This window comes from Astyanax mexicanus, chromosome 7, assembly GCF_023375975.1.
Source record: "Astyanax mexicanus isolate ESR-SI-001 chromosome 7, AstMex3_surface, whole genome shotgun sequence".
Lineage (NCBI taxonomy): Eukaryota > Metazoa > Chordata > Actinopteri > Characiformes > Acestrorhamphidae > Astyanax > Astyanax mexicanus.
The window spans coordinates 11601862-11627062 of NC_064414.1; the positions used below are offsets into that span (position 1 = coordinate 11601862).

Genomic DNA, 25201 nt, shown 5'->3' on the forward strand with positions numbered 1-25201 from the left:
TTTTAGACTTGCAACATTTGTTTTCACAGAAAACTGGTCACTCTTGGTCAAGATGGGGTGTGCAGGCTCTGTGGGGCAATGGATAGCGCATTGGACTTCTAGATGATAAGATGGAGCAATTCAAAGGTTGTGGGTTCGAGTCCCACCAGAGTCGAAAGTTGTGCTGATTATTTGCTTTTGATGTAGAACAAAGAAGCTCAACATTTCAGAAATATTCCTCTTGTCTTCATAGAATTGCAATGACTTTGTGGTGCCACAGAGAGTGCATTGACTTGTAGTTGAAAGACTGAAGCAATTGCAACATCTTGTTTGAGTTGATTTCTGACTTATTTGGAGAAAACTGTGGGTCTTACTTAGAAAAGTTCTGTTTGTCGTTGGTACAAGATTTTACTCCAGTGAGAAAAATCAGCCCGGTTTCCCTTGAACATTGTAATGATCTACACGTTGTAAAGAAGACGTGTGGCGCGGTGGCTTAGTTGGTTAAAGTGCCTGTCTAGTAAACAGGAGATCCTGGGTTCGAATCCCAGCGGTGCCTTTGGTTTGATCAATATGCAATTATATTTTAGTAAGGACTTTTTTTTTAGACTTGCAACATTTGTTTTCACAGAAAACTGGTCACTCTTGGTCAAGATGGGGTGTGCAGACTCTGTGGCGCAATGGATAGCGCATTGGACTTCTAGATGATAAGCTGGAGCAATTCAAAGGTTGTGGGTTCGAGTCCCACCAGAGTCGAAAGTTGTGCTACTTGTTTGCTTTGATGTAGAACAAAGAAGCTCAACATTTCAGAAATGTTCCTCTTGTCTTCATAGAATTGCAATGACTTTGTGGTGCCACAGAGAGTGCATTGACTTGTAGTTGAAAGACTGAAGCAATTGCAACATCTTGTTTGAGTTGATTTCTGACTTTTTTTGGAGAAAACTGTGGGTCTTACTTAGAAAAGTTCCGTTTGCTGTTGGTACAAGATTTTACTCCAATGAGAAAAATCAGCCCGGTTTCCCTTGAACATTGTAATGATCTACACCTTGAACGGAAGGTGTGTGGCGCCGTGGCTTAGTTGGTTAAAGTGCCTGTCTAGTAAACAGGAGATCCTGGGTTCGAATCCCAGCGGTGCCTTGGTTTGATCAATATGCAATGATCTTTTAGTCAGGACTTCTTTTTTAGACTTGCAACATTTGTTTTCACAGAAAACTGGTCACTCTTGGTCAAGATGGGGTGTGCAGGCTCTGTGGCGCAATGGATAGTGCATTGGACTTCTAGATGATAAGTTGGAGCAATTCAAAGGTTGTGGGTTCGAGTCCCACCAGAGTAGAAAGTTGTGCTAGTTGTTTGCTTTGATGCAGAACAAAGAAGCTCAACATTTCAGAAATATTCCTCTTGTCTTCATAGAATTGCAATGACTTTGTGGTGCCACAGAGAGTGCATTGACTTGTAGTTGAAAGACTGAAGCAATTGCAACATCTTGTTTGAGTTGATTTCTGACTTATTTGGAGAAAACTGTGGGTCTTACTTAGAAAAGTTCTGTTTGTCGTTGGTACAAGATTTTACTCCAGTGAGAAAAATCAGCCCGGTTTCCCTTGAACATTGTAATGATCTACACATTGTAAAGAAGACGTGTGGCGCCGTGGCTTAGTTGGTTAAAGTGCCTGTCTAGTAAACAGGAGATCCTGGGTTCGAATCCCAGCGGTGCCTTTGGTTTGATCAATATGCAATTATATTTTAGTAAGGACTTCTTTTTTAGACTTGCAACATTTGTTTTCACAGAAAACTGGTCACTCTTGGTAATCTTTTCGTGTGCAGGCTCTGTGGCGCAATGGATAGCGCATTGGACTTCTAGATGATAAGCTGGAGCAATTCAAAGGTTGTGGGTTCGAGTCCCACCAGAGTCGAAAGTTGTGCTACTTGTTTGCTTTGATGTAGAACAAAGAAGCTCAACATTTCAGAAATGTTCCTCTTGTCTTCATAGAATTGCAATGACTTTGTGGTGCCACAGAGAGTGCATTGACTTGTAGTTGAAAGACTGAAGCAATTGCAACATCTTGTTTGAGTTGATTTCTGACTTTTTTTGGAGAAAACTGTGGGTCTTACTTAGAAAAGTTCCGTTTGCTGTTGGTACAAGATTTTACTCCAATGAGAAAAATCAGCCCGGTTTCCCTTGAACATTGTAATGATCTACACCTTGAACGGAAGGTGTGTGGCGCCGTGGCTTAGTTGGTTAAAGTGCCTGTCTAGTAAACAGGAGATCCTGGGTTCGAATCCCAGCGGTGCCTTGGTTTGATCAATATGCAATAATCTTTTAGTCAGGACTTCTTTTTTAGACTTGCAACATTTGTTTTCACAGAAAACTGGTCACTCTTGGTCAAGATGGGGTGTGCAGGCTCTGTGGGGCAATGGATAGCGCATTGGACTTCTAGATGATAAGATGGAGCAATTCAAAGGTTGTGGGTTCGAGTCCCACCACAGTCAAAAGTTGTGCTGATTATTTGCTTTTGATGTAGAACAAAGAAGCTCAACATTTCAGAAATATTCCTCTTGTCTTCATAGAATTGCAATGACTTTGTGGTGCCACAGAGAGTGCATTGACTTGTAGTTGAAAGACTGAAGCAATTGCAACATCTTGTTTGAGTTGATTTCTGACTTATTTGGAGAAAACTGTGGGTCTTACTTAGAAAAGTTCTGTTTGTCGTTGGTACAAGATTTTACTCCAGTGAGAAAAATCAGCCCGGTTTCCCTTGAACATTGTAATGATCTACACGTTGTAAAGAAGACGTGTGGCGCGGTGGCTTAGTTGGTTAAAGTGCCTGTCTAGTAAACAGGAGATCCTGGGTTCGAATCCCAGCGGTGCCTTTGGTTTGATCAATATGCAATTATATTTTAGTAAGGACTTCTTTTTTAGACTTGCAACATTTGTTTTCACAGAAAACTGGTCACTCTTGGTCAAGATGGAGAGTGCAGGCTCTGTGGCGCAATGGATAGGGCATTGGACTTCTAGATGATAAGATGGAGCAATTCAAAGCTTGTGGGTTCGAGTCCCACCAGAGTCGAAAGTTGTGCTAGTTGTTTACTTTGATGCAGAACAAAGAAGCTCATCATTTCAGAAATATTCCTCTTGTCTTCATAAAATTGCAATGACCTTGTGGTGCCACAGAGAGTGCATTGACTTGTAGTTGAAAGATTGAAGCAATTACAACATCTTGTTTGAGTTGATTTCTGACTTTTTTTGGAGAAAACTGTGGGTCTTACTTAGAAAAGTTCTGTTTGCTGTTGGTACAAGATTTTACTCCAATGAGAAAAATCAGGACCAGTTTCCCTTGAACATTGTAATGATCTACACCTTGAACGGAAGGCGTGTGGCGCCGTGGCTTATTTGGTTAAAGTGCCTGTCTAGTAAACAGGAGATCCTGGGTTCGAATCCCAGCGGTGCCTTGGTTTGATCAATATGCAATGATCTTTTAGTCAGGACTTCTTTTTTAGACTTGCAACATTTGTTTTCACAGAAAACTGGTCACTCTTGGTCAAGATGGGGAGTACAGGCTCTGTGGCGCAATGGACAGCGCATTGGACTTCTAGCTGATAAGATGGAGCAATTCAAAGGTTGTGGGTTCGAGTCCCACCAGAGTCGAAAGTTGTGCTAGTTGTTTGCTTTGATGCAGAACAAAGAAGCTCAACATTTCAGAAATATTCCTCTTGTCTTCATAGAATTGCAATGACTTTGTGGTGCCACAGAGAGTGCATTGACTTGTAGTTGAAAGATTGAAGCAATTGCAACATCTTGTTTGAGTTGATTTCTGACTTTTTTTGAAGAAAACTGTGGGTCTTACTTAGAAAAGTTCTGTTTGCTGTTGGTACAAGATTTTACTCCAGTGAGAAAAATCAGCCCGGTTTCCCTTGAACATTGTAATGATCTACACGTTGTACAGAAGACGTGTGGCGCCGTGGCTTAGTTGGTTAAAGTGCCTGTTTAGTAAACAGGAGATCCTGGGTTCGAATCCCAGCGGTGCCTTGGTTTGATCAATATGCAATGATCTTTTAGTCAGGACTTCTTTTTTAGACTTGCAACATTTGTTTTCACAGAAAACTGGTCACTCTTGGTCAAGATGGTGTGTGCAGGCTCTGTGGCGCAATGGATAGCGCATTGGACTTCTAGATGATAAGATGGAGCAATTCAAAGGTTGTGGGTTCGAGTCCCACCAGAGTCGAAAGTTGTGCTAGTTGTTTGCTTTGATGCAGGACAAAGAAGCTCAACATTTCAGAAATATTCCTCTTGTCTTCATAGAATTTCAATGACTTTGTGGTGCCACAGAGAGTGCATTGACTTGTAGTTGAAAGACTGAAGCAATTGCAACATCTTGTTTGAGTTGATTTCTGACTTTTTTTGGAGAAAACTGTGGGTCTTACTTAGAAAAGTTCCGTTTGCTGTTGGTACAAGATTTTACTCCAATGAGAAAAATCAGCCCGGTTTCCCTTGAACATTGTAATGATCTACACGTTGTAAAGAAGACGTGTGGCGCGGTGGCTTAGTTGGTTAAAGTGCCTGTCTAGTAAACAGGAGATCCTGGGTTCAAATCCCAGCGGTGCCTTTGGTTTGATCAATATGCAATTATCTTTTAGTAAGGACTTCTTTTTTAGACTTGCACCATTTGTTTTCACAGAAAACTGGTCACTCTTGGTCATCTTGGAGTGTGCAGGCTCTGTGGCGCAATGGATAGCGCATTGGACTTCTAGATGATAAGCTGGAGCAATTCAAAGGTTGTGGGTTCGAGTCCCACCAGAGTAGAAAGTTGTGCTAGTTGTTTGCTTTGATGCAGAACAAAGAAGCTCAACATTTCAGAAATATTCCTCTTGTCTTCATAGAATTGCAATGACTTTGTGGTGCCACAGAGAGTGCATTGACTTGTAGTTGAAAGACTGAAGCAATTGCAACATCTTGTTTGAGTTGATTTCTGACTTTTTTTGGAGAAAACTGTGGGTCTTACTTAGAAAAGTTCCGTTTGCTTTTGGTACAAGATTTTACTCCAATGAGAAAAATCAGGACCAGTTTCCCTTGAACATTGTAATGATCTACACCTTGAGCGGAAGGTGTGTGTCGCCGTGGCTTAGTTGGTTAAAGTGCCTGTCTAGTAAACAGGAGATCCTGGGTTCGAATCCCAGCGGTGCCTTGGTTTGATCAATATGCAATGATCTTTTAGTCAGGACTTCTTTTTTAGACTTGCAACATTTGTTTTCACAGAAAACTGGTCACTCTTGGTCAAGATGGGGTGTGCAGGCTCTGTGGGGCAATGGATAGCGCATTGGACTTCTAGATGATAAGATGGAGCAATTCAAAGGTTGTGGGTTTCGTGTCCCACCAGAGTCGAAAGTTGTGCTGATTATTTGCTTTTGATGTAGAACAAAGAAGCTCAACATTTCAGAATTATTCCTCTTGTCTTCATAGAATTGCAATGACTTTGTGGTGCCACAGAGAGTGCATTGACTTGTAGTTGAAAGACTGAAGCAATTGCAACATCTTGTTTGAGTTGATTTCTGACTTATTTGGAGAAAACTGTGGGTCTTACTTAGAAAAGTTCTGTTTGTCGTTGGTACAAGATTTTACTCCAGTGAGAAAAATCAGCCCGGTTTCCCTTGAACATTGTAATGATCTACTCGTTGTAAAGAAGACGTGTGGCGCCGTGGCTTAGTTGGTTAAAGTGCCTGTCTAGTAAACAGGAGATCCTGGGTTCGAATCCCAGCGGTGCCTTTGGTTTGATCAATATGCAATTATATTTTAGTAAGGACTTCTTTTTTAGACTTGCAACATTTGTTTTCACAGAAAACTGGTCACTCTTGGTAATCTTTTCGTGTGCAGGCTCTGTGGCGCAATGGATAGCGCATTGGACTTCTAGATGATAAGCTGGAGCAATTCAAAGGTTGTGGGTTCGAGTCCCACCAGAGTCGAAAGTTGTGCTAGTTGTTTGCTTTGATGCAGAACAAAGAAGCTCAACATTTCAGAAATATTCCTCTTGTCTTCATAGAATTGCAATGACTTTGTGGTGCCACAGAGAGTGCATTGACTTGTAGTTGAAAGATTGAAGCAATTGCAACATCTTGTTTGAGTTGATTTCTGACTTTTTTTGGAGAAAACTGTGGGTCTTACTTAGAAAAGTTCCGTTTGCTGTTGGTACAAGATTTTACTCCAATGAGAAAAATCAGCCCGGTTTCCCTTGAACATTGTAATGATCTACACCTTGAACCGAAGGTGTGTGGCGCCGTGGCTTAGTTGGTTAAAGTGCCTGTCTAGTAAACAGGAGATCCTGGGTTCGAATCCCAGCGGTGCCTTGGTTTGATCAATATGCAATGATCTTTTAGTCAGGACTTCTTTTTTAGACTTGCAACATTTGTTTTCACAGAAAACTGGTCACTCTTGGTCAAGATGGGGTGTGCAGGCTCTGTGGGGCAATGGATAGCGCATTGGACTTCTAGATGATAAGATGGAGCAATTCAAAGGTTGTGGGTTCGAGTCCCACCAGAGTCGAAAGTTGTGCTGATTATTTGCTTTTGATGTAGAACAAAGAAGCTCAACATTTCAGAAATATTCCTCTTGTCTTCATAGAATTGCAATGACTTTGTGGTGCCACAGAGAGTGCATTGACTTGTAGTTGAAAGACTGAAGCAATTGCAACATCTTGTTTGAGTTGATTTCTGACTTTTTTGGAGAAAACTGTGGGTCTTACTTAGAAAAGTTCTGTTTGTCGTTGGTACAAGATTTTACTCCAGTGAGAAAAATCAGCCCGGTTTCCCTTGAACATTGTAATGATCTACACGTTGTAAAGAAGATGTGTGGCGCGGTGGCTTAGTTGGTTAAAGTGCCTGTCTAGTAAACAGGAGATCCTGGGTTCGAATCCCAGCGGTGCCTTTGGTTTGATCAATATGCAATTATATTTTAGTAAGGACTTCTTTTTTAGACTTGCAACATTTGTTTTCACAGAAAACTGGTCACTCTTGGTCAAGATGGGGTGTGCAGGCTCTGTGGCGCAATGGATAGCGCATTGGACTTCTAGATGATAAGCTGGAGCAATTCAAAGGTTGTGGGTTCGAGTCCCACCAGAGTCGAAAGTTGTGCTACTTGTTTGCTTTGATGTAGAACAAAGAAGCTCAACATTTCAGAAATGTTCCTCTTGTCTTCATAGAATTGCAATGACTTTGTGGTGCCACAGAGAGTGCATTGACTTGTAGTTGAAAGACTGAAGCAATTGCAACATCTTGTTTGAGTTGATTTCTGACTTTTTTTGGAGAAAACTGTGGGTCTTACTTAGAAAAGTTCCGTTTGCTGTTGGTACAAGATTTTACTCCAATGAGAAAAATCAGCCCGGTTTCCCTTGAACATTGTAATGATCTACACTTTGTACGGAAGGTGTGTGGCGCCGTGGCTTAGTTGGTTAAAGTGCCTGTCTATTAAACAGGAGATCCTGGGTTCGAATCCCAGCGGTGCCTTTGGTTTGATCAATATGCAATTATCTTTTAGTAAGGACTTCCTTTTTAGACCTGCAACATGTGTTTTCACAGAAAACTGGTCACTCTTGGTCAAGATGGAGCGTACAGGCTCTGTGGCGCAATGGACAGCGCATTGGACTTCTAGATGATAAGATGGAGCAATTCAAAGGTTGTGGGTTCGAGTCCCACCAGAGTCGAAAGTTGTGCTAGTTGTTTACTTTGATGCAGAACAAAGAAGCTCATCATTTCAGAAATATTCTTCTTGTCTTCATAAAATTGCAATGACCTTGTGGTGCCACAAAGAGTGCATTGACTTGTAGTTGAAAGATTGAAGCAATTACAACATCTTGTTTGAGTTGATTTCTGACTTTTTTTGGAGAAAACTGTGGGTCTTACTTAGAAAAGTTCCGTTTGCTGTTGGTACAAGATTTTACTCCAATGAGAAAAATCAGCCCGGTTTCCCTTGAACATTGTAATGATCTACACCTGGAACGGAAGGTGTGTGGCGCCGTGGCTTAGTTGGTTAAAGTGCCTGTCTAGTAAACAGGAGATCCTGGGTTCGAATCCCAGCGGTGCCTTGGTTTGATCAATATGCAATGATCTTTTAGTCAGGACTTCTTTTTTAGACTTGCAACATTTGTTTTCACAGAAAACTGGTCACTCTTGGTCAAGATGGGGAGTACAGGCTCTGTGGCGCAATGGACAGCGCATTGGACTTCTAGCTGATAAGATGGAGCAATTCAAAGGTTGTGGGTTCGAGTCCCACCAGAGTCGAAAGTTGTGCTAGTTGTTTGCTTTGATGCAGAACAAAGAAGCTCAACATTTCAGAAATATTCCTCTTGTCTTCATAGAATTGCAATGACTTTGTGGTGCCACAGAGAGTGCATTGACTTGTAGTTGAAAGATTGAAGCAATTGCAACATCTTGTTTGAGTTGATTTCTGACTTTTTTTGGAGAAAACTGTGGGTCTTACTTAGAAAAGTTCTGTTTGCTGTTGGTACAAGATTTTACTCCAGTGAGAAAAATCAGCCCGGTTTCCCTTGAACATTGTAATGATCTACACGTTGTACAGAAGACGTGTGGCGCCGTGGCTTAGTTGGTTAAAGTGCCTGTCTAGTAAACAGGAGATCCTGGGTTCGAATCCCAGCGGTGCCTTGGTTTGATCAATATGCAATGATCTTTTAGTCAGGACTTCTTTTTTAGACTTGCAACATTTGTTTTCACAGAAAACTGGTCACTCTTGGTCAAGATGGTGTGTGCAGGCTCTGTGGCGCAATGGATAGCGCATTGGACTTCTAGATGATAAGATGGAGCAATTCAAAGGTTGTGGGTTCGAGTCCCACCAGAGTCGAAAGTTGTGCTAGTTGTTTGCTTTGATGCCGGACAAAGAAGCTCAACATTTCAGAAATATTCCTCTTGTCTTCATAGAATTTCAATGACTTTGTGGTGCCACAGAGAGTGCATTGACTTGTAGTTGAAAGACTGAAGCAATTGCAACATCTTGTTTGAGTTGATTTCTGACTTTTTTTGGAGAAAACTGTGGGTCTTACTTAGAAAAGTTCTGTTTGTCGTTGGTACAAGATTTTACTCCAGTGAGAAAAATCAGCCCGGTTTCCCTTGAACATTGTAATGATCTACACGTTGTAAAGAAGACGTGTGGCGCCGTGGCTTAGTTGGTTAAAGTGCCTGTCTAGTAAACAGGAGATCCTGGGTTCGAATCCCAGCGGTGCCTTTGGTTTGATCAATATGCAATTATATTTTAGTAAGGACTTCTTTTTTAGACTTGCAACATTTGTTTTCACAGAAAACTGGTCACTCTTGGTAATCTTTTCGTGTGCAGGCTCTGTGGCGCAATGGATAGCGCATTGGACTTCTAGATGATAAGCTGGAGCAATTCAAAGGTTGTGGATTCGAGTCCCACCAGAGTCGAAAGTTGTGCTATTTGTTTGCTTTGATGCAGAACAAAGAAGCTCAACATTTCAGAAATATTCCTCTTGTCTTCATAGAATTGCAATGACTTTGTGGTGCCACAGAGAGTGCATTGACTTGTAGTTGAAAGATTGAAGCAATTGCAACATCTTGTTTGAGTTGATTTCTGACTTTTTTTGGAGAAAACTGTGGGTCTTACTTAGAAAAGTTCTGTTTGCTGTTGGTACAAGATTTTACTCCAATGAGAAAAATCATGACCAGTTTCCCTTGAACATTGTAATGATCTACACCTTGAACGGAAGGCGTGTGGCGCCGTGGCTTATTTGGTTAAAGTGCCTGTCTAGTAAACAGGAGATCCTGGGTTCGAATCCCAGCGGTGCCTTGGTTTGATCAATATGCAATGATCTTTTAGTCAGGACTTCTTTTTTAGACTTGCAACATTTGTTTTCACAGAAAACTGGTCACTCTTGGTCAAGATGGGGTGTGCAGGCTCTGTGGCGCAATGGATAGCGCATTGGACTTCTAGATGATAAGATGGAGCAATTCAAAGGTTGTGGGTTCGAGTCCCACCAGAGTCGAAAGTTGTGCTGATTATTTGCTTTTGATGTAGAACAAAGAAGCTCAACATTTCAGAATTATTCCACTTGTCTTCATAGAATTACAATGACTTTGTGTTGCCACAGAGAGTGCATTGACTTGTAGTTGAAAGACTGAAGCAATTGCAACATCTTGTTTGAGTTGATTTCTGACTTTTTTGGAGAAAACTGTGGGTCTTACTTAGAAAAGTTCTGTTTGTCGTTGGTACAAGATTTTACTCCAGTGAGAAAAATCAGCCCGGTTTCCCTTTAACATTGTAATGATCTACACGTTGTACAGAAGACGTGTGGCGCCGTGGCTTAGTTGGTTAAAGTGCCTGTCTAGTAAACAGGAGATCCTGGGTTCGAATCCCAGCGGTGCCTTTGGTTTGATCAATATGCAATTATCTTTTAGTAAGGACTTCCTTTTTAGACTTGCAACATGTGTTTTCACAGAAAACTGGTCACTCTTGGTCAAGATGGAGAGTACAGGCTCTGTGGCGCAATGGACAGCGCATTGGACTTCTAGATGATAAGATGGAGCAATTCAAAGGTTGTGGGTTCGAGTCCCACCAGAGTCGAAAGTTGTGCTAGTTGTTTACTTTGATGCAGAACAAAGAAGCTCATCATTTCAGAAATATTCCTCTTGTCTTCATAAAATTGCAATGACCTTGTGGTGCCACAGAGAGTGCATTGACTTGTAGTTGAAAGATTGAAGCAATTACAACATCTTGTTTGAGTTGATTTCTGACTTTTTTTGGAGAAAACTGTGGGTCTTACTTAGAAAAGTTCTGTTTGCTGTTGGTACAAGATTTTACTCCAATGAGAAAAATCAGGACCAGTTTCCCTTGAACATTGTAATGATCTACACCTTGAACGGAAGGTGTGTGGCGCCGTGGCTTATTTGGTTAAAGTGCCTGTCTAGTAAACAGGAGATCCTGGGTTCGAATCCCAGCGGTGCCTTGGTTTGATCAATATGCAATGATCTTTTAGTCAGGACTTCTTTTTTAGACTTGCAACATTTGTTTTCACAGAAAACTGGTCACTCTTGGTCAAGATGGGGAGTACAGGCTCTGTGGCACAATGGACAGCGCATTGGACTTCTAGCTGATAAGATGGAGCAATTCAAAGGTTGTGGGTTCGAGTCCCACCAGAGTCGAAAGTTGTGCTAGTTGTTTGCTTTGATGCGGAACAAAGAAGCTCAACATTTCAGAAATATTCCTCTTGTCTTCATAGAATTGCAATGACTTTGTGGTGCCACAGAGAGTGCATTGACTTGTAGTTGAAAGATTGAAGCAATTGCAACATCTTGTTTGAGTTGATTTCTGACTTTTTTTGGAGAAAACTGTGGGTCTTACTTAGAAAAGTTCTGTTTGCTGTTGGTACAAGATTTTACTCCAGTGAGAAAAATCAGCCCGGTTTCCCTTGAACATTGTAATGATCTACACGTTGTACAGAAGACGTGTGGCGCCGTGGCTTAGTTGGTTAAAGTGCCTGTCTAGTAAACAGGAGATCCTGGGTTCGAATCCCAGCGGTGCCTTTGGGTTGATCAATATGCAATGATCTTTTAGTCAGGACTTCTTTTTTAGACTTGCAACATTTGTTTTCACAGAAAACTGGTCACTCTTGGTCAAGATGGGGTGTGCAGGCTCTGTGGCGCAATGGATAGTGCATTGGACTTCTAGATGATAAGTTGGAGCAATTCAAAGGTTGTGGGTTCGAGTCCCACCAGAGTAGAAAGTTGTGCTAGTTGTTTGCTTTGATGCAGAACAAAGAAGCTCAACATTTCAGAAATATTCCTCTTGTCTTCATAGAATTGCAATGACTTTGTGGTGCCACAGAGAGTGCATTGACTTGTAGTTGAAAGACTGAAGCAATTGCAACATCTTGTTTGAGTTGATTTATGACTTATTTGGAGAAAACTGTGGGTCTTACTTAGAAAAGTTCTGTTTGTCGTTGGTACAAGATTTTACTCCAGTGAGAAAAATCAGCCCGGTTTTCCCTTGAACATTGTAATGATCTACACGTTGTAAAGAAGACGTGTGGCGCCGTGGCTTAGTTGGTTAAAGTGCCTGTCTAGTAAACAGGAGATCCTGGGTTCGAATCCCAGCGGTGCCTTTGGTTTGATCAATATGCAATTATATTTTAGTAAGGACTTCTTTTTTAGACTTGCAACATTTGTTTTCACAGAAAACTGGTCACTCTTGGTAATCTTTTCGTGTGCAGGCTCTGTGGCGCAATGGATAGCGCATTGGACTTCTAGATGATAAGCTGGAGCAATTCAAAGGTTGTGGGTTCGAGTCCCACCAGAGTCGAAAGTTGTGCTAGTTGTTTGCTTTGATGCAGAACAAAGAAGCTCAACATTTCAGAAATATTCCTCTTGTCTTCATAGAATTGCAATGACTTTGTGGTGCCACAGAGAGTGCATTGACTTGTAGTTGAAAGATTGAAGCAATTGCAACATCTTGTTTGAGTTGATTTCTGACTTTTTTTGGAGAAAACTGTGGGTCTTACTTAGAAAAGTTCTGTTTGCTGTTGGTACAAGATTTTACTCCAATGAGAAAAATCATGACCAGTTTCCCTTGAACATTGTAATGATCTACACCTTGAACGGAAGGCGTGTGGCGCCGTGGCTTAGTTGGTTAAAGTGCCTGTCTAGTAAACAGGAGATCCTGGGTTCGAATCCCAGCGGTGCCTTGGTTTGATCAATATGCAATGATCTTTTAGTCAGGACTTCTTTTTTAGACTTGCAACATTTGTTTTCACAGAAAACTGGTCACTCTTGGTCAAGATGGGGTGTGCAGGCTCTGTGGCGCAATGGATAGCGCATTGGACTTCTAGATGATAAGATGGAGCAATTCAAAGGTTGTGGGTTCGAGTCCCACCAGATTCGAAAGTTGTGCTAGTTGTTTGCTTTGATGCAGAACAAAGAAGCTCAACATTTCAGAAATATTCCTCTTGTCTTCATAGAATTGCAATGACTTTGTGGTGCCACAGAGAGTGCATTGACTTGTAGTTGAAAGACTGAAGCAATTGCAACATCTTGTTTGAGTTGATTTCTGACTTTTTTTGGAGAAAACTGTGGGTCTTACTTAGAAAAGTTCTGTTTGCTGTTGGTACAAGATTTTACTCCAATGAGAAAAATCAGGACCAGTTTCCCTTGAACATTGTAATGATCTACACCTTGAACGGAAGGCGTGTGGCACCGTGGCTTATTTGGTTAAAGTGCCTGTCTAGTAAACAGAAGATCCTGGGTTCGAATCCCAGCGGTGCCTTTGGTTTGATCAATATGCAATTATCTTTTAGTAAGGACTTCCTTTTTAGACTTGCAACATGTGTTTTCACAGAAAACTGGTCACTCTTGGTCAAGATGGAGAGTACAGGCTCTGTGGCGCAATGGACAGCGCATTGGACTTCTAGATGATAAGATGGAGCAATTCAAAGGTTGTGGGTTCGAGTCCCACCAAAGTCGAAAGTTGTGCTAGTTGTTTACTTTGATGCAGAACAAAGAAGCTCAACATTTCAGAAATATTCCTCTTGTCTTCATAAAATTGCAATGACTTTGTGGTGCCACAGAGAGTGCATTGACTTGTAGTTGAAAGACTGAAGCAATTGCAACATCTTGTTTGAGTTGATTTCTGACTTTTTTTGGAGAAAACTGTGGGTCTTACTTAGAAAAGTTCCGTTTGCTGTTGGTACAAGATTTTACTCCAATGAGAAAAATCAGGACCAGTTTCCCTTGAACATTGTAATGATCTACACCTTGAACGGAAGGTGTGTGGCGCCGTGGCTTAGTTGGTTAAAGTGCCTGTCTAGTAAACAGGAGATCCTGGGTTCGAATCCCAGCGGTGCCTTTGGTTTGATCAATATGCAATTATCTTTTAGTAAGGACTTCTTTTTTGGACTTGCAACATTTGTTTTCAAAGAAAACTGGTCACTCTTGGTCAAGATGGGGGGTACAGGCTCTGTGGCGCAATGGACAGCGCTTTGGACTTCTAGATGATAAGATGGAGCAATTCAAAGGTTGTGGGTTTGAGTCCCACCAGAGTCGAAAGTTGTGTTGATTATTTGCTTTTGATGTAGAACAAAGAAGCTCAACATTTCAGAAATATTCCTCTTGTCTTCATAGAATTGCAATGACTTTGTGGTGCCACAGAGAGTGCATTGACTTGTAGTTGAAAGACTGAAGCAATTGCAACATCTTGTTTGAGTTGATTTCTGACTTATTTGGAGAAAACTGTGGGTCTTACTTAGAAAAGTTCTGTTTGTCGTTGGTACAAGATTTTACTCCAGTGAGAAAAATCAGCCCGGTTTCCCTTGAACATTGTAATGATCTACACGTTGTAAAGAAGACGTGTGGCGCCGTGGCTTAGTTGGTTAAAGTGCCTGTCTAGTAAACAGGAGATCCTGGGTTCGAATCCCAGCGGTGCCTTTGGTTTGATCAATATGCAATTATATTTTAGTAAGGACTTCTTTTTTAGACTTGCAACATTTGTTTTCACAGAAAACTGGTCACTCTTGGTCAAGATGGGGTGTGCAGGCTCTGTGGCGCAATGGATAGCGCATTGGACTTCTAGATGATAAGCTGGAGCAATTCAAAGGTTCTGGGTTCGAGTCCCACCAGAGTCGAAAGTTGTGCTACTTGTTTGCTTTGATGTAGAACAAAGAAGTTCAACATTTCAGAAATGTTCCTCTTGTCTTCATAGAATTGCAATGACTTTGTGGTGCCACAGAGAGTGCATTGACTTGTAGTTGAAAGACTGAAGCAATTGCAACATCTTGTTTGAGTTGATTTCTGACTTTTTTTTGGAGAAAACTGTGGGTCTTACTTAGAAAAGTTCTGTTTGCTGTTGGTACAAGATTTTACTCCAATGAGAAAAATCAGGACCAGTTTCCCTTGAACATTGTAATGATCTACACCTTGAATGGAAAGTGTGTGACTCCGTGGCTTAGTTGGTTAAAGTGCCTGTCTGTTAAACAGGAGATCCTGGGTTCGAATCCCAGCGTTGCCTTGGTTTGATCAATATGCAATGATCTTTTAGTCAGGACTTCTTTTGTAGACTTGCAACATTTGTTTTCACAGAAAACTGGTCACTCTTGGTCAAGATGGGGTGTGCAGGCTCTGTGGCGCAATGGATAGCGCATTGGACTTCTAGATGATAAGATGGAGCAATTCAAAGGTTGTGGGTTCAAGTCCCTCCAGAGTCGAAAGTTGTGCTGATTATTTGCTTTTGATGTAGAACAAAGAAGCTCAACATTTCAGAACTATTCCACTTGTCTTCATAGAATTGCGATGACTTTGTGGTGCCACAGAGAGTGCATTGACTTGTAGTTGAAAGATTGAAGCAATTGTAACATCTTGTTTGAGTTGATTTCTGACTTTTTTGGAGAAAACTGTGGGTCTTACTTAGAAAAGTTCTGTTTGTCGTTGGTACAAGATTTTACTCAAGTGAGAAAAATCAGCCCGGTTTCCCTTGAACATTGTAATGATCTACACGTTGTACAGAAGACGTGTGGCGCCGTGGCTTAGTTGGTTAAAGTGCCTGTCTAGTAAACAGGAGATCCTGTGTTCGAATCCCAGCGGTGCCTTTGGTTTGATCAATATGCAATTATCTTTTAGTAAGGACTTCTTTTTTAGACTTGCAACATTTGTTTTCACAGAAAACTGGTCACTCTTGGTCAAGATGGGGTGTGCAGGCTCTGTGGCGCAATGGATAGCGCATTGGACTTCTAGATGATAAGCTGGAGCAATTCAAAGGTTCTGGGTTCGAGTCCCACCAGAGTCGAAAGTTGTGCTACTTGTTTGCTTTGATGTAGAACAAAGAAGTTCAACATTTCAGAAATGTTCCTCTTGTCTTCATAGAATTGCAATGACTTTGTGGTGCCACAGAGAGTGCATTGACTTGTAGTTGAAAGACTGAAGCAATTGCAACATCTTGTTTGAGTTGATTTCTGACTTTTTTTTGGAGAAAACTGTGGGTCTTACTTAGAAAAGTTCTGTTTGCTGTTGGTACAAGATTTTACTCCAATGAGAAAAATCAGGACCAGTTTCCCTTGAACATTGTAATGATCTACACCTTGAATGGAAAGTGTGTGACTCCGTGGCTTAGTTGGTTAAAGTGCCTGTCTGTTAAACAGGAGATCCTGGGTTCGAATCCCAGCGTTGCCTTGGTTTGATCAATATGCAATGATCTTTTAGTCAGGACTTCTTTTGTAGACTTGCAACATTTGTTTTCACAGAAAACTGGTCACTCTTGGTCAAGATGGGGTGTGCAGGCTCTGTGGCGCAATGGATAGCGCATTGGACTTCTAGATGATAAGATGGAGCAATTCAAAGGTTGTGGGTTCAAGTCCCTCCAGAGTCGAAAGTTGTGCTGATTATTTGCTTTTGATGTAGAACAAAGAAGCTCAACATTTCAGAACTATTCCACTTGTCTTCATAGAATTGCGATGACTTTGTGGTGCCACAGAGAGTGCATTGACTTGTAGTTGAAAGATTGAAGCAATTGCAACATCTTGTTTGAGTTGATTTATGACTTTTTTTGGAGAAAACTGTGGGTCTTACTTAGAAAAGTTCTGTTTGCTGTTGGTACAAGATTTTACTCCAATGAGAAAAATCAGGACCAGTTTCCCTTGAACATTGTAATGATCTACACCTTGAACAGAAGACGTGTGGCGCCGTGGCTTAGTTGGTTAAAGTGCCTGTCTAGTAAACAGGAGATCCTGGGTTCGAATCCCAGCGGTGCCTTGGTTTGATCAATATGCAATGATCTTTTAGTCAGGACTTCTTTTTTAGACTTGCAACATTTGTTTTCACAGAAAACTGGTCACTCTTGGTCAAGATGGGGTGTGCAGGCTCTGTGGCGCAATGGATAGCGCATTGGACTTCTAGATGATAAGATGGAGCAATTCAAAGGTTGTGGGTTCGAGTCCCACCAGAGTCGAAAGTTGTGCTGATTATTTGCTTTTGATGTAGAACAAAGAAGCTCAACATTTCAGAATTATTCCACTTGTCTTCATAGAATTACAATGACTTTGTGTTGCCACAGAGAGTGCATTGACTTGTAGTTGAAAGACTGAAGCAATTGCAACATCTTGTTTGAGTTGATTTCTGACTTTTTTGGAGAAAACTGTGGGTCTTACTTAGAAAAGTTCTGTTTGTCGTTGGTACAAGATTTTACTCAAGTGAGAAAAATCAGCCCGGTTTCCCTTGAACATTGTAATGATCTACACGTTGTACAGAAGACGTGTGGCGCCGTGGCTTAGTTGGTTAAAGTGCCTGTCTAGTAAACAGGAGATCCTGGGTTCGAATCCCAGCGGTGCCTTTGGTTTGATCAATATGCAATTATCTTTTAGTAAGGACTTCTTTTTTAGACTTGCAACATTTGTTTTCACAGAAAACTGGTCACTCTTGGTCATCTTGGAGTGTGCAGGCTCTGTGGCGCAATGGATAGCGCATTGGACTTCTAAATGATAAGCTGGAGCAATTCAAAGGTTGTGGGTTCGAGTCCCACCAGAGTCGAAAGTTGTGCTTATTGTTTGCTTTGATGCAGAACAAAGAAGCTCAACATTTCAGAAATATTCCTCTTGTCTTCATAGAATTGCAATGACTTTATGGTGCCACAGAGAGTGCATTGACTTGTAGTTGAAAGACTGAAGCAATTGCAACATCTTGTTTGAGTTGATTTATGACTTTTTTTGGAGAAAACTGTGGGTCTTACTTAGAAAAGTTCTGTTTGATGTTGGTACAAGATTTTACTCCAATGAGAAAAATCAGGACCAGTTTCCCTTGAACATTGTAATGATCTACACCTTGAACAGAAGACGTGTGGCGCCGTGGCTTAGTTGGTTAAAGTGCCTGTCTAGTAAACAGGAGATCCTGGGTTCGAATCCCAGCGGTGCCTTGGTTTGATCAATATGCAATGATCTTTTAGTCAGGACTTCTTTTTTAGACTTGCAACATTTGTTTTCACAGAAAACTGGTCACTCTTGGTCAAGATGGGGTGTGCAGGCTCTGTGGCGCAATGGATAGCGCATTGGACTTCTAGATGATAAGATGGAGCAATTCAAAGGTTGTGGGTTCGAGTCCCACCAGAGTCGAAAGTTGTGCTGAGTATTTGCTTTTGATGTAGAACAAAGAAGCTCAACATTTCAGAATTATTCCACTTGTCTTCATAGAATTACAATGACTTTGTGTTGCCACAGAGAGTGCATTGACTTGTAGTTGAAAGACTGAAGCAATTGCAACATCTTGTTTGAGTTGATTTCTGACTTTTTTGGAGAAAACTGTGGGTCTTACTTAGAAAAGTTCTGTTTGTCGTTGGTACAAGATTTTACTCAAGTGAGAAAAATCAGCCCGGTTTCCCTTGAACATTGTAATGATCTACACGTTGTACAGAAGACGTGTGGCGCCGTGGCTTAGTTGGTTAAAGTGCCTGTCTAGTAAACAGGAGATCCTGTGTTCGAATCCCAGCGGTGCCTTTGGTTTGATCAATATGCAATTATCTTTTAGTAAGGACTTCTTTTTTAGACTTGCAACATTTGTTTTCACAGAAAACTGGTCACTCTTGGTCATCTTGGAGTGTGCAGGCTCTGTGGCGCAATGGATAGCGCATTGGACTTCTAGATGATAAGCTGGAGCAATTCAAAGGTTGTGGGTTCGAGTCCCACCAGAGTCGAAAGTTGTGCTTATTGTTTGCTTTGATGCAGAACAAAGAAGCTCAACATTTCAGAAATATTCCTCTTGTCTTCATAGAATTGCAATGACTTTATGGTGCCACAGAGAGTGCATTGACTTGTAGTTGAAAGACTGAAGCAAATGCAACATCTTGTTTGAGTTGATTTATGACTTTTTTTGGAGAAAACTGTGGGTCTTACTTAGAAAAGTTCCATTTGCTGTTGGTACAAGATTTTACTCCAATGAGAAAAATCAGGACCAGTTTCCCTTGAACATTGTAATGGTCTACACCTTGAACGGAAGGTGTGTGGGCCGTGGCTTAGTTGGTTAAAGTGCCTGTCTAGTAAACAGGAGATCCTGGGTTCGAATCCCAGCGGTGCCTTGGTTTGATCTATATGCAATGATCTTTTAGTCAGGACTTCTTTTTTAGACTTGCAACATTTGTTTTCACAGAAAACTGGTCACTCTTGGTCAAGATGGGGTGTGCAGGCTCTGTGGCGCAATGGATAGCGCATTGGACTTCTAGATGATAAGATGGAGCAATTCAAAGGTTGTGGGTTCGAGTCCCACCAGAGTCGAAAGTTGTGCTGATTATTTGCTTTTGATGTAGAACAAAGAAGCTCAACATTTCAGAAATGTTCCTCTTGTCTTCATAGAATTGCAATGACTTTGTGGTGCCACAGAGAGTGCATTGACTTGTAGTTGAAAGACTGAAGCAATTGCAACATCTTGTTTGAGTTGATTTCTGACTTTTTTTGGAGAAAACTGTGGGTCTTACTTAGAAAAGTTCTGTTTGTCATTGGTACAAGATTTTACTCCAGTGAGAAAAATCAGCCCGGTTTCTCTTGAACATTGTAATGATCTACACCTTGAACGGAATGTGTGTGGCGCCGTGGCTTAGTTGGTTAAAGTGCCTGTCTAGTAGACAGGAGATCCTGGGTTCGAATCCCAGCGGTGCCTTGGTTTGATCAATATGCAATGATCTTTTAGTCAGGACTTCTTTTTTAGACTTGCAACATTCGTTTTCACAGAAAACTGGTCACTCTTGGTCAAGATGGGGAGTACAGGCTCTGTGGCGCAATGGATAGCGCATTGGACTTCTAGCTGATAAGATGGAGCAATTCAAAGGTTCTGGGTTCGAGTCCCACCAGAGTCGAAAGTTGTGCTGATTATTTGCTTTTGATGTAGAACAAAGAAGCTCAACATTTCAGAATTATTCCACTTGTCTTCATAGAATTACAATGACTTTGTGTTGCCACAGAGAGTGCATTGACTTGTAGTTGAAAGACTGAAGCAATTGCAACATCTTGTTTGAGTTGATTTCTGACTTTTTTTGGAGAAAACTGTGGGTCTTACTTAGAAAAGTTCTGTTTGCTGTTGGTACAAGATTTTACTCCAATGAGAAAAATCAGGACCAGTTTCCCTTGAACATTGTAATGATCTACACCTTGAATGAAAAGTGTGTGGCTCCGTGGCTTAGTTGGTTAAAGTGCCTGTCTAGTAAACAGGAGATCCTGGGTTCGAATCCCAGCGGTGCCTTTGGTTTGATCAATATGCAATTATCTTTTAGTAAGGACTTCCTTTTTAGACTTGCAACATGTGTTTTCACAGAAAACTGGTCACTCTTGGTCAAGATGGAGAGTACAGGCTCTGTGGCGCAATGGACAGCGCATTGGACTTCTAGATGATAAGATGGAGCAATTCAAAGGTTGTGGGTTCGAGTCCCACCAGAGTCGAAAGTTGTGCTAGTTGTTTACTTTGATGCAGAACAAAGAAGCTCAACATTTCAGAAATATTCCTCTTGTCTTCATAAAATTGCAATGACCTTGTGGTGCCACAGAGAGTGCATTGACTTGTAGTTGAAAGATTGAAGCAATTGCAACATCTTGTTTGAGTTGATTTCTGACTTTTTTTGGAGAAAACTGTGGGTCTTACTTAGAAAAGTTCCGTTTGCTGTTGGTACAAGATTTTACTCCAGTGAGAAAAATCAGCCCGGTTTCCCTTGAACATTGTAATGATCTACACGTTGCACAGAAGACGTGTGGCGCCGTGGCTTAGTTGGTTAAAGTGCCTGTCTAGTAAACAGGAGATCCTGGGTTCGAATCCCAGCGGTGCCTTGGTTTGATCAATATGTAATGATATTTTAGTCAGGACTTCTTTTTTAGACTTGCAACATTTGTTTTCACAGAAAACTGGTCACTCTTGGTCAAGATGGTGTGTGCAGGCTCTGTGGCGCAATGGATAGCACATCGGACTTCTAGATGATAAGATGGAGCAATTCAAAGGTTGTGGGTTAGAGTCCCACCAGAGTCGAAAGTTGTGCTAGTTGTTTGATTTGATGCAGAACAAAGAAGCTCAACATTTCAGAAATATTCCTCTTGTCTTCATAAAATTGCAATGACCTTGTGGTGCCACAGAGAGTGCATTGACTTGTAGTTGAAAGATTGAAGCAATTGCAACATCTTGTTTGAGTTGATTTCTGACTTTTTTTGGAGAAAACTGTGGGTCTTACTTAGAAAAGTTCCGTTTGCTGTTGGTACAAGATTTTACTCCAGTGAGAAAAATCAGCCCGGTTTCCCTTGAACATTGTAATGATCTACACGTTGTACAGAAGACGTGTGGCGCCGTGGCTTAGTTGGTTAAAGTGCCTGTCTAATAAACAGGAGATCCTGGGTTCGAATCCCAGCGGTGCCTTGGTTTGATCAATATGTAATGATATTTTAGTCAGGACTTCTTTTTTAGACTTGCAACATTTGTTTTCACAGAAAACTGGTCACTCTTGGTCAAGATGGTGTGTGCAGGCTCTGTGGCGCAATGGATAGCGCATCGGACTTCTAGATGATAAGATGGAGCAATTCAAAGGTTGTGGGTTAGAGTCCCACCAGAGTCGAAAGTTGTGCTAGTTTTTTGCTTTGATGCAGAACAAAGAAGCTCAACATTTCAGAAATATTCCTCTTGTCTTCATAGAATTTCAATGACTTTGTGGTGCCACAGAGAGTGCATTGACTTGTAGTTGAAAGACTGAAGCAATTGCAACATCTTGTTTGAGTTGATTTCTGACTTTTTTTGGAGAAAACTGTGGGTCTTACTTAGAAAAGTTCCGTTTGCTGTTGGTACAAGATTTTACTCCAATGAGAAAAATCAGGACCAGTTTCCCTTGAACATTGTAATGATCTACACCTTGAACGGAAGGTGTGTGGCGCCGTGGCTTAGTTGGTTAAAGTGCCTGTCTAGTAAACAGGAGATCCTGGGTTCGAATCCCAGCGGTGCCTTGGTTTGATCAATATGCAATGATCTTTTAGTCAGGACTTCTTTTTAGACTTGCAACATTTGTTTTCACAGAAAACTGGTCACTCTTGGTCAAGATGGGGTGTGCAGGCTCTGTGGCGCAATGGATAGCGCATTGGACTTTTAGATGATAAGATGGAGCAATTCAAAGGTTGTGGGTTCGAGTCCCACCAGAGTCGAAAGTTGTGCTGATTATTTGCTTTTGATGTAGAACAAAGAAGCTCAACATTTCAGAAATATTCCTCTTGTCTTCATAGAATTGCAATGACTTTGTGGTGCCACAGAGAGTGCATTGACTTGTAGTTGAAAGACTGAAGAAATTGCAACATCTTGTTTGAGTTGATTTCTGACTTATTTGGAGAAAACTGTGGGTCTTACTTAGAAAAGTTCTGTTTGTCGTTGGTACAAGATTTTACTCCAGTGAGAAAAATCAGCCCGGATTCCCTTGAACATTGTAATGATCTACACCTTGAACGGAAGGTGCGAGGCGCCGTTGCTTAGTTGGTTAAAGTGCCTGTCTCGTAAACAGGAGATCCTGGGTTCAAATCCCAGCGGTGCCTTGGTTTGATCAATATGCAATGATCTTTTAGTCAGGACTTCTTTTTTAGACTTGCAACATTTGTTTTCACAGAAAACTGGTCACTCTTGGTCAAGATGGGGTGTGCAGGCTCTGTGGCGCAATGAATAGTGCATTGGACTTCTAGATGATAAGCTGGAGCAATTCAAAGGTTGTGGGTTCGAGTCACACCAGAGTAGAAAGTTGTGCTAGTTGTTTGCTTTGATGCAGAACAAAGAAGCTCAACATTTCAGAAATATTCCTCTTGTCTTCATAGAATTTCAATGACTTTGTGGTGCCACAGAGAGTGCATTGACTTGTAGTTGAAAGACTGAAGCAATTGCAACATCTTGTTTGAGTTGATTTCTGACTTTTTTTGGAGAAAACTGTGGGTCTTACTTAGAAAAGTTCCGTTTGCTGTTGGTACAAGATTTTACTCCAATGAGAAAAATCAGGACCAGTTTCCCTTGAACATTGTAATGATCTACACCTTGAACAGAAGGTGTGTGGCGCCGTGGCTTAGTTGGTTAAAGTGCCTGTCTAGTAAACAGGAGATCCTGGGTTCGAATCCCAGCGGTGCCTTGGTTTGATCAATATGTTATGATATCTTAGTCAGGACTTCTTTTTTAGACTTGCAACATTTGTTTTCACAGAAAACTGGTCACTCTTGGTCAAGATGGGGTGTGCAGGCTCTGTGGCGCAATGGATAGCGCATTGGACTTCTAGATGATAAGATGGAGCAATTCAAAGGTTGTGGGTTCGAGTCCCACCAGAGTTGAAAGTTGTGCTGATTATTTGCTTTTGATGTAGAACAAAGAAGCTCAACATTTCAGAATTATTCCACTTGTCTTCATAGAATTACAATGACTTTGTGTTGCCACAGAGAGTGCATTGACTTGTAGTTGAAAGACTGAAGCAATTGCAACATCTTGTTTGAGTTGATTTCTGACTTTTTTGGAGAAAACTGTGGGTCTTACTTAGAAAATTTCTGTTTGTCGTTGGTACAAGATTTTACTCCAGTGAGAAAAATCAGCCCGGTTTCCCTTGAACATTGTAATGATCTACACGTTGTACAGAAGATGTGTGGCGCCGTGGCTTAGTTGGTTAAAGTGCCTGTCTAGTAAACAGGAGATCCTGGGTTCAAATCCCAGCGGTGCCTTTGGTTTGATCAATATGCAATTATCTTTTAGTATGGACTTCTTTTTTAGACTTGCAACATTTGTTTTCACAGAAAACTGGTCACTCTTGGTCATCTTGGAGTGTGCAGGCTCTGTGGCGCAATGGATAGCGCATTGGACTTCTAGATGATAAGCTGGAGCAATTCAAAGGTTGTGGGTTCGAGTCCCACCAGAGTCAAAAGTTGTGCTTATTGTTTGCTTTGATGCAGAACAAAGAAGCTCAACATTTCAGAAATATTCCTCTTGTCTTCATAGAATTGCAATGACTTTGTGGTGCCACAGAGAGTGCATTGACTTGTAGTTGAAAGACTGAAGCAATTGCAACATCTTGTTTGAGTTGATTTCTGACTTTTTTGGAGAAAACTGTGGGTCTTACTTAGAAAATTTCTGTTTGTCGTTGGTACAAGATTTTACTCCAGTGAGAAAAATCAGCCCGGTTTCCCTTGAACATTGTAATGATCTACACGTTGTACAGAAGATGTGTGGCGCCGTGGCTTAGTTGGTTAAAGTGCCTGTCTAGTAAACAGGAGATCCTGGGTTCAAATCCCAGCGGTGCCTTTGGTTTGATCAATATGCAATTATCTTTTAGTAAGGACTTCTTTTTTAGACTTGCAACATTTGTTTTCACAGAAAACTGGTCACTCTTGGTCATCTTGGAGTGTGCAGGCTCTGTGGCGCAATGGATAGCGCATTGGACTTCTAGATGATAAGCTGGAGCAATTCAAAGGTTGTGGGTTCGAGTCCCACCAGAGTCAAAAGTTGTGCTTATTGTTTGCTTTGATGCAGAACAAAGAAGCTCAACATTTCAGAAATATTCCTCTTGTCTTCATAGAATTGCAATGACTTTGTGGTGCCACAGAGAGTGCATTGACTTGTAGTTGAAAGACTGAAGCAATTGCAACATCTTGTTTGAGTTGATTTCTGACTTTTTTTGGAGAAAACTGTGGGTCTTACTTAGAAAAGTTCTGTTTGTCGTTGGTACAAGATTTTACTCCAGTGAGAAAAATCAGCCCGGTTTCCCTTGAACATTGTAATGATCTACACGTTGTTCAAAAGACGTGTGGCGCCGTGGCTTAGTTGGTTAAAGTGCCTGTCTAGTAAACAGGAGATCCTGGGGTCGAATCCCAGCGGTGCCTTTGGTTTGATCAATATGCAATTATCTTTCAGTAAGGACTTCTTTTTTATACTTGCAACATTTTTTTTCACAGAAAATTGGTCAGTCTTGGTGATGAAGGGGTGTGCAGCGGCTGTGGCGCAATGGATAGCGCATTGGACTTCTAGATGATAAACTGGAGCAATTCAAAGGTTGTGGGTTCGAGTCCCACCAGAGTCGGAAGTTGTGCTAGTTGTTTGCTTTGATGCAGAACAAAGAAGCTCAACATTTCAGAAATATTCCTCTTGTCTTCATAGAATTGCAATGACTTTGTGGTGCCACAGAGAGTGCATTGACTTGTAGTTGAAAGACTGAAGCAATTGCAACATCTTGTTTGAGTTGATTTCTGACTTTTTTTGGAGAAAACTGTGGGTCTAA

The 25201-nt window shown here is 41.2% G+C and overlaps 61 non-coding genes across 61 annotated transcripts; all 61 read left to right on the top strand.

Annotated features, from left to right (window-relative positions):
• The first annotated feature begins 461 nt into the window (after positions 1 to 461).
• Positions 462 to 535, top strand: trnat-agu (transfer RNA threonine (anticodon AGU)). The gene has a single exon. It is a non-coding gene; the product is annotated as a tRNA-Thr (tRNA).
• A 107-nt stretch (positions 536 to 642) lies between these two features.
• Positions 643 to 732, top strand: trnar-ucu (transfer RNA arginine (anticodon UCU)). The gene is given in 2 exon segments: positions 643 to 679; positions 697 to 732. It is a non-coding gene; the product is annotated as a tRNA-Arg (tRNA).
• A 307-nt stretch (positions 733 to 1039) lies between these two features.
• Positions 1040 to 1113, top strand: trnat-agu (transfer RNA threonine (anticodon AGU)). The gene has a single exon. It is a non-coding gene; the product is annotated as a tRNA-Thr (tRNA).
• Positions 1114 to 1615: 502 nt separating this feature from the next.
• Positions 1616 to 1689, top strand: trnat-agu (transfer RNA threonine (anticodon AGU)). The gene has a single exon. It is a non-coding gene; the product is annotated as a tRNA-Thr (tRNA).
• Positions 1690 to 1796: 107 nt separating this feature from the next.
• Positions 1797 to 1886, top strand: trnar-ucu (transfer RNA arginine (anticodon UCU)). The gene is given in 2 exon segments: positions 1797 to 1833; positions 1851 to 1886. It is a non-coding gene; the product is annotated as a tRNA-Arg (tRNA).
• Positions 1887 to 2193: 307 nt separating this feature from the next.
• Positions 2194 to 2267, top strand: trnat-agu (transfer RNA threonine (anticodon AGU)). Its single transcript has one exon. It is a non-coding gene; the product is annotated as a tRNA-Thr (tRNA).
• A 503-nt stretch (positions 2268 to 2770) lies between these two features.
• On the top strand, positions 2771 to 2844 carry trnat-agu (transfer RNA threonine (anticodon AGU)). Its single transcript has one exon. It is a non-coding gene; the product is annotated as a tRNA-Thr (tRNA).
• Positions 2845 to 3529: 685 nt separating this feature from the next.
• Positions 3530 to 3619, top strand: trnar-ucu (transfer RNA arginine (anticodon UCU)). Its single transcript is given in 2 exon segments — positions 3530 to 3566; positions 3584 to 3619. It is a non-coding gene; the product is annotated as a tRNA-Arg (tRNA).
• A 307-nt stretch (positions 3620 to 3926) lies between these two features.
• Positions 3927 to 4000, top strand: trnat-agu (transfer RNA threonine (anticodon AGU)). Its single transcript has one exon. It is a non-coding gene; the product is annotated as a tRNA-Thr (tRNA).
• Positions 4001 to 4106: 106 nt separating this feature from the next.
• Positions 4107 to 4196, top strand: trnar-ucu (transfer RNA arginine (anticodon UCU)). The gene is given in 2 exon segments: positions 4107 to 4143; positions 4161 to 4196. It is a non-coding gene; the product is annotated as a tRNA-Arg (tRNA).
• A 488-nt stretch (positions 4197 to 4684) lies between these two features.
• trnar-ucu (transfer RNA arginine (anticodon UCU)) lies at positions 4685 to 4774 on the top strand. Its single transcript is given in 2 exon segments — positions 4685 to 4721; positions 4739 to 4774. It is a non-coding gene; the product is annotated as a tRNA-Arg (tRNA).
• Positions 4775 to 5660: 886 nt separating this feature from the next.
• trnat-agu (transfer RNA threonine (anticodon AGU)) lies at positions 5661 to 5734 on the top strand. The gene has a single exon. It is a non-coding gene; the product is annotated as a tRNA-Thr (tRNA).
• Positions 5735 to 5841: 107 nt separating this feature from the next.
• Positions 5842 to 5931, top strand: trnar-ucu (transfer RNA arginine (anticodon UCU)). The gene is given in 2 exon segments: positions 5842 to 5878; positions 5896 to 5931. It is a non-coding gene; the product is annotated as a tRNA-Arg (tRNA).
• A 307-nt stretch (positions 5932 to 6238) lies between these two features.
• trnat-agu (transfer RNA threonine (anticodon AGU)) lies at positions 6239 to 6312 on the top strand. Its single transcript has one exon. It is a non-coding gene; the product is annotated as a tRNA-Thr (tRNA).
• Positions 6313 to 6815: 503 nt separating this feature from the next.
• trnat-agu (transfer RNA threonine (anticodon AGU)) lies at positions 6816 to 6889 on the top strand. Its single transcript has one exon. It is a non-coding gene; the product is annotated as a tRNA-Thr (tRNA).
• Positions 6890 to 6996: 107 nt separating this feature from the next.
• Positions 6997 to 7086, top strand: trnar-ucu (transfer RNA arginine (anticodon UCU)). The gene is given in 2 exon segments: positions 6997 to 7033; positions 7051 to 7086. It is a non-coding gene; the product is annotated as a tRNA-Arg (tRNA).
• A 307-nt stretch (positions 7087 to 7393) lies between these two features.
• trnan-auu (transfer RNA asparagine (anticodon AUU)) lies at positions 7394 to 7467 on the top strand. The gene has a single exon. It is a non-coding gene; the product is annotated as a tRNA-Asn (tRNA).
• Positions 7468 to 7574: 107 nt separating this feature from the next.
• On the top strand, positions 7575 to 7664 carry trnar-ucu (transfer RNA arginine (anticodon UCU)). Its single transcript is given in 2 exon segments — positions 7575 to 7611; positions 7629 to 7664. It is a non-coding gene; the product is annotated as a tRNA-Arg (tRNA).
• Positions 7665 to 7971: 307 nt separating this feature from the next.
• trnat-agu (transfer RNA threonine (anticodon AGU)) lies at positions 7972 to 8045 on the top strand. Its single transcript has one exon. It is a non-coding gene; the product is annotated as a tRNA-Thr (tRNA).
• A 106-nt stretch (positions 8046 to 8151) lies between these two features.
• On the top strand, positions 8152 to 8241 carry trnar-ucu (transfer RNA arginine (anticodon UCU)). Its single transcript is given in 2 exon segments — positions 8152 to 8188; positions 8206 to 8241. It is a non-coding gene; the product is annotated as a tRNA-Arg (tRNA).
• Positions 8242 to 8548: 307 nt separating this feature from the next.
• On the top strand, positions 8549 to 8622 carry trnat-agu (transfer RNA threonine (anticodon AGU)). The gene has a single exon. It is a non-coding gene; the product is annotated as a tRNA-Thr (tRNA).
• Positions 8623 to 8728: 106 nt separating this feature from the next.
• Positions 8729 to 8818, top strand: trnar-ucu (transfer RNA arginine (anticodon UCU)). Its single transcript is given in 2 exon segments — positions 8729 to 8765; positions 8783 to 8818. It is a non-coding gene; the product is annotated as a tRNA-Arg (tRNA).
• Positions 8819 to 9125: 307 nt separating this feature from the next.
• Positions 9126 to 9199, top strand: trnat-agu (transfer RNA threonine (anticodon AGU)). The gene has a single exon. It is a non-coding gene; the product is annotated as a tRNA-Thr (tRNA).
• A 107-nt stretch (positions 9200 to 9306) lies between these two features.
• trnar-ucu (transfer RNA arginine (anticodon UCU)) lies at positions 9307 to 9396 on the top strand. Its single transcript is given in 2 exon segments — positions 9307 to 9343; positions 9361 to 9396. It is a non-coding gene; the product is annotated as a tRNA-Arg (tRNA).
• A 488-nt stretch (positions 9397 to 9884) lies between these two features.
• Positions 9885 to 9974, top strand: trnar-ucu (transfer RNA arginine (anticodon UCU)). Its single transcript is given in 2 exon segments — positions 9885 to 9921; positions 9939 to 9974. It is a non-coding gene; the product is annotated as a tRNA-Arg (tRNA).
• A 307-nt stretch (positions 9975 to 10281) lies between these two features.
• Positions 10282 to 10355, top strand: trnat-agu (transfer RNA threonine (anticodon AGU)). The gene has a single exon. It is a non-coding gene; the product is annotated as a tRNA-Thr (tRNA).
• A 107-nt stretch (positions 10356 to 10462) lies between these two features.
• On the top strand, positions 10463 to 10552 carry trnar-ucu (transfer RNA arginine (anticodon UCU)). Its single transcript is given in 2 exon segments — positions 10463 to 10499; positions 10517 to 10552. It is a non-coding gene; the product is annotated as a tRNA-Arg (tRNA).
• A 488-nt stretch (positions 10553 to 11040) lies between these two features.
• On the top strand, positions 11041 to 11130 carry trnar-ucu (transfer RNA arginine (anticodon UCU)). Its single transcript is given in 2 exon segments — positions 11041 to 11077; positions 11095 to 11130. It is a non-coding gene; the product is annotated as a tRNA-Arg (tRNA).
• Positions 11131 to 11437: 307 nt separating this feature from the next.
• On the top strand, positions 11438 to 11511 carry trnat-agu (transfer RNA threonine (anticodon AGU)). Its single transcript has one exon. It is a non-coding gene; the product is annotated as a tRNA-Thr (tRNA).
• Positions 11512 to 12015: 504 nt separating this feature from the next.
• trnat-agu (transfer RNA threonine (anticodon AGU)) lies at positions 12016 to 12089 on the top strand. Its single transcript has one exon. It is a non-coding gene; the product is annotated as a tRNA-Thr (tRNA).
• A 107-nt stretch (positions 12090 to 12196) lies between these two features.
• Positions 12197 to 12286, top strand: trnar-ucu (transfer RNA arginine (anticodon UCU)). The gene is given in 2 exon segments: positions 12197 to 12233; positions 12251 to 12286. It is a non-coding gene; the product is annotated as a tRNA-Arg (tRNA).
• A 308-nt stretch (positions 12287 to 12594) lies between these two features.
• On the top strand, positions 12595 to 12668 carry trnat-agu (transfer RNA threonine (anticodon AGU)). The gene has a single exon. It is a non-coding gene; the product is annotated as a tRNA-Thr (tRNA).
• Positions 12669 to 12774: 106 nt separating this feature from the next.
• trnar-ucu (transfer RNA arginine (anticodon UCU)) lies at positions 12775 to 12864 on the top strand. The gene is given in 2 exon segments: positions 12775 to 12811; positions 12829 to 12864. It is a non-coding gene; the product is annotated as a tRNA-Arg (tRNA).
• A 489-nt stretch (positions 12865 to 13353) lies between these two features.
• On the top strand, positions 13354 to 13443 carry trnar-ucu (transfer RNA arginine (anticodon UCU)). The gene is given in 2 exon segments: positions 13354 to 13390; positions 13408 to 13443. It is a non-coding gene; the product is annotated as a tRNA-Arg (tRNA).
• Positions 13444 to 13751: 308 nt separating this feature from the next.
• On the top strand, positions 13752 to 13825 carry trnat-agu (transfer RNA threonine (anticodon AGU)). Its single transcript has one exon. It is a non-coding gene; the product is annotated as a tRNA-Thr (tRNA).
• A 107-nt stretch (positions 13826 to 13932) lies between these two features.
• Positions 13933 to 14022, top strand: trnar-ucu (transfer RNA arginine (anticodon UCU)). The gene is given in 2 exon segments: positions 13933 to 13969; positions 13987 to 14022. It is a non-coding gene; the product is annotated as a tRNA-Arg (tRNA).
• A 307-nt stretch (positions 14023 to 14329) lies between these two features.
• trnat-agu (transfer RNA threonine (anticodon AGU)) lies at positions 14330 to 14403 on the top strand. The gene has a single exon. It is a non-coding gene; the product is annotated as a tRNA-Thr (tRNA).
• Positions 14404 to 14510: 107 nt separating this feature from the next.
• On the top strand, positions 14511 to 14600 carry trnar-ucu (transfer RNA arginine (anticodon UCU)). The gene is given in 2 exon segments: positions 14511 to 14547; positions 14565 to 14600. It is a non-coding gene; the product is annotated as a tRNA-Arg (tRNA).
• A 489-nt stretch (positions 14601 to 15089) lies between these two features.
• On the top strand, positions 15090 to 15179 carry trnar-ucu (transfer RNA arginine (anticodon UCU)). Its single transcript is given in 2 exon segments — positions 15090 to 15126; positions 15144 to 15179. It is a non-coding gene; the product is annotated as a tRNA-Arg (tRNA).
• A 488-nt stretch (positions 15180 to 15667) lies between these two features.
• Positions 15668 to 15757, top strand: trnar-ucu (transfer RNA arginine (anticodon UCU)). The gene is given in 2 exon segments: positions 15668 to 15704; positions 15722 to 15757. It is a non-coding gene; the product is annotated as a tRNA-Arg (tRNA).
• Positions 15758 to 16246: 489 nt separating this feature from the next.
• On the top strand, positions 16247 to 16336 carry trnar-ucu (transfer RNA arginine (anticodon UCU)). Its single transcript is given in 2 exon segments — positions 16247 to 16283; positions 16301 to 16336. It is a non-coding gene; the product is annotated as a tRNA-Arg (tRNA).
• A 309-nt stretch (positions 16337 to 16645) lies between these two features.
• Positions 16646 to 16719, top strand: trnat-agu (transfer RNA threonine (anticodon AGU)). Its single transcript has one exon. It is a non-coding gene; the product is annotated as a tRNA-Thr (tRNA).
• A 106-nt stretch (positions 16720 to 16825) lies between these two features.
• Positions 16826 to 16915, top strand: trnar-ucu (transfer RNA arginine (anticodon UCU)). Its single transcript is given in 2 exon segments — positions 16826 to 16862; positions 16880 to 16915. It is a non-coding gene; the product is annotated as a tRNA-Arg (tRNA).
• Positions 16916 to 17222: 307 nt separating this feature from the next.
• trnat-agu (transfer RNA threonine (anticodon AGU)) lies at positions 17223 to 17296 on the top strand. Its single transcript has one exon. It is a non-coding gene; the product is annotated as a tRNA-Thr (tRNA).
• A 107-nt stretch (positions 17297 to 17403) lies between these two features.
• trnar-ucu (transfer RNA arginine (anticodon UCU)) lies at positions 17404 to 17493 on the top strand. Its single transcript is given in 2 exon segments — positions 17404 to 17440; positions 17458 to 17493. It is a non-coding gene; the product is annotated as a tRNA-Arg (tRNA).
• A 308-nt stretch (positions 17494 to 17801) lies between these two features.
• On the top strand, positions 17802 to 17875 carry trnat-agu (transfer RNA threonine (anticodon AGU)). Its single transcript has one exon. It is a non-coding gene; the product is annotated as a tRNA-Thr (tRNA).
• Positions 17876 to 17981: 106 nt separating this feature from the next.
• Positions 17982 to 18071, top strand: trnar-ucu (transfer RNA arginine (anticodon UCU)). Its single transcript is given in 2 exon segments — positions 17982 to 18018; positions 18036 to 18071. It is a non-coding gene; the product is annotated as a tRNA-Arg (tRNA).
• A 488-nt stretch (positions 18072 to 18559) lies between these two features.
• On the top strand, positions 18560 to 18649 carry trnar-ucu (transfer RNA arginine (anticodon UCU)). Its single transcript is given in 2 exon segments — positions 18560 to 18596; positions 18614 to 18649. It is a non-coding gene; the product is annotated as a tRNA-Arg (tRNA).
• A 487-nt stretch (positions 18650 to 19136) lies between these two features.
• Positions 19137 to 19226, top strand: trnar-ucu (transfer RNA arginine (anticodon UCU)). Its single transcript is given in 2 exon segments — positions 19137 to 19173; positions 19191 to 19226. It is a non-coding gene; the product is annotated as a tRNA-Arg (tRNA).
• Positions 19227 to 19714: 488 nt separating this feature from the next.
• trnar-ucu (transfer RNA arginine (anticodon UCU)) lies at positions 19715 to 19804 on the top strand. The gene is given in 2 exon segments: positions 19715 to 19751; positions 19769 to 19804. It is a non-coding gene; the product is annotated as a tRNA-Arg (tRNA).
• A 309-nt stretch (positions 19805 to 20113) lies between these two features.
• On the top strand, positions 20114 to 20187 carry trnat-agu (transfer RNA threonine (anticodon AGU)). Its single transcript has one exon. It is a non-coding gene; the product is annotated as a tRNA-Thr (tRNA).
• A 107-nt stretch (positions 20188 to 20294) lies between these two features.
• Positions 20295 to 20384, top strand: trnar-ucu (transfer RNA arginine (anticodon UCU)). The gene is given in 2 exon segments: positions 20295 to 20331; positions 20349 to 20384. It is a non-coding gene; the product is annotated as a tRNA-Arg (tRNA).
• A 307-nt stretch (positions 20385 to 20691) lies between these two features.
• On the top strand, positions 20692 to 20765 carry trnat-agu (transfer RNA threonine (anticodon AGU)). The gene has a single exon. It is a non-coding gene; the product is annotated as a tRNA-Thr (tRNA).
• A 1081-nt stretch (positions 20766 to 21846) lies between these two features.
• On the top strand, positions 21847 to 21920 carry trnat-agu (transfer RNA threonine (anticodon AGU)). Its single transcript has one exon. It is a non-coding gene; the product is annotated as a tRNA-Thr (tRNA).
• Positions 21921 to 22422: 502 nt separating this feature from the next.
• On the top strand, positions 22423 to 22496 carry trnat-cgu (transfer RNA threonine (anticodon CGU)). Its single transcript has one exon. It is a non-coding gene; the product is annotated as a tRNA-Thr (tRNA).
• A 504-nt stretch (positions 22497 to 23000) lies between these two features.
• On the top strand, positions 23001 to 23074 carry trnat-agu (transfer RNA threonine (anticodon AGU)). The gene has a single exon. It is a non-coding gene; the product is annotated as a tRNA-Thr (tRNA).
• A 106-nt stretch (positions 23075 to 23180) lies between these two features.
• Positions 23181 to 23270, top strand: trnar-ucu (transfer RNA arginine (anticodon UCU)). The gene is given in 2 exon segments: positions 23181 to 23217; positions 23235 to 23270. It is a non-coding gene; the product is annotated as a tRNA-Arg (tRNA).
• Positions 23271 to 23577: 307 nt separating this feature from the next.
• Positions 23578 to 23651, top strand: trnat-agu (transfer RNA threonine (anticodon AGU)). Its single transcript has one exon. It is a non-coding gene; the product is annotated as a tRNA-Thr (tRNA).
• A 107-nt stretch (positions 23652 to 23758) lies between these two features.
• On the top strand, positions 23759 to 23848 carry trnar-ucu (transfer RNA arginine (anticodon UCU)). Its single transcript is given in 2 exon segments — positions 23759 to 23795; positions 23813 to 23848. It is a non-coding gene; the product is annotated as a tRNA-Arg (tRNA).
• Positions 23849 to 24154: 306 nt separating this feature from the next.
• On the top strand, positions 24155 to 24228 carry trnat-agu (transfer RNA threonine (anticodon AGU)). The gene has a single exon. It is a non-coding gene; the product is annotated as a tRNA-Thr (tRNA).
• A 107-nt stretch (positions 24229 to 24335) lies between these two features.
• trnar-ucu (transfer RNA arginine (anticodon UCU)) lies at positions 24336 to 24425 on the top strand. Its single transcript is given in 2 exon segments — positions 24336 to 24372; positions 24390 to 24425. It is a non-coding gene; the product is annotated as a tRNA-Arg (tRNA).
• Positions 24426 to 25201: the final 776 nt, after the last annotated feature.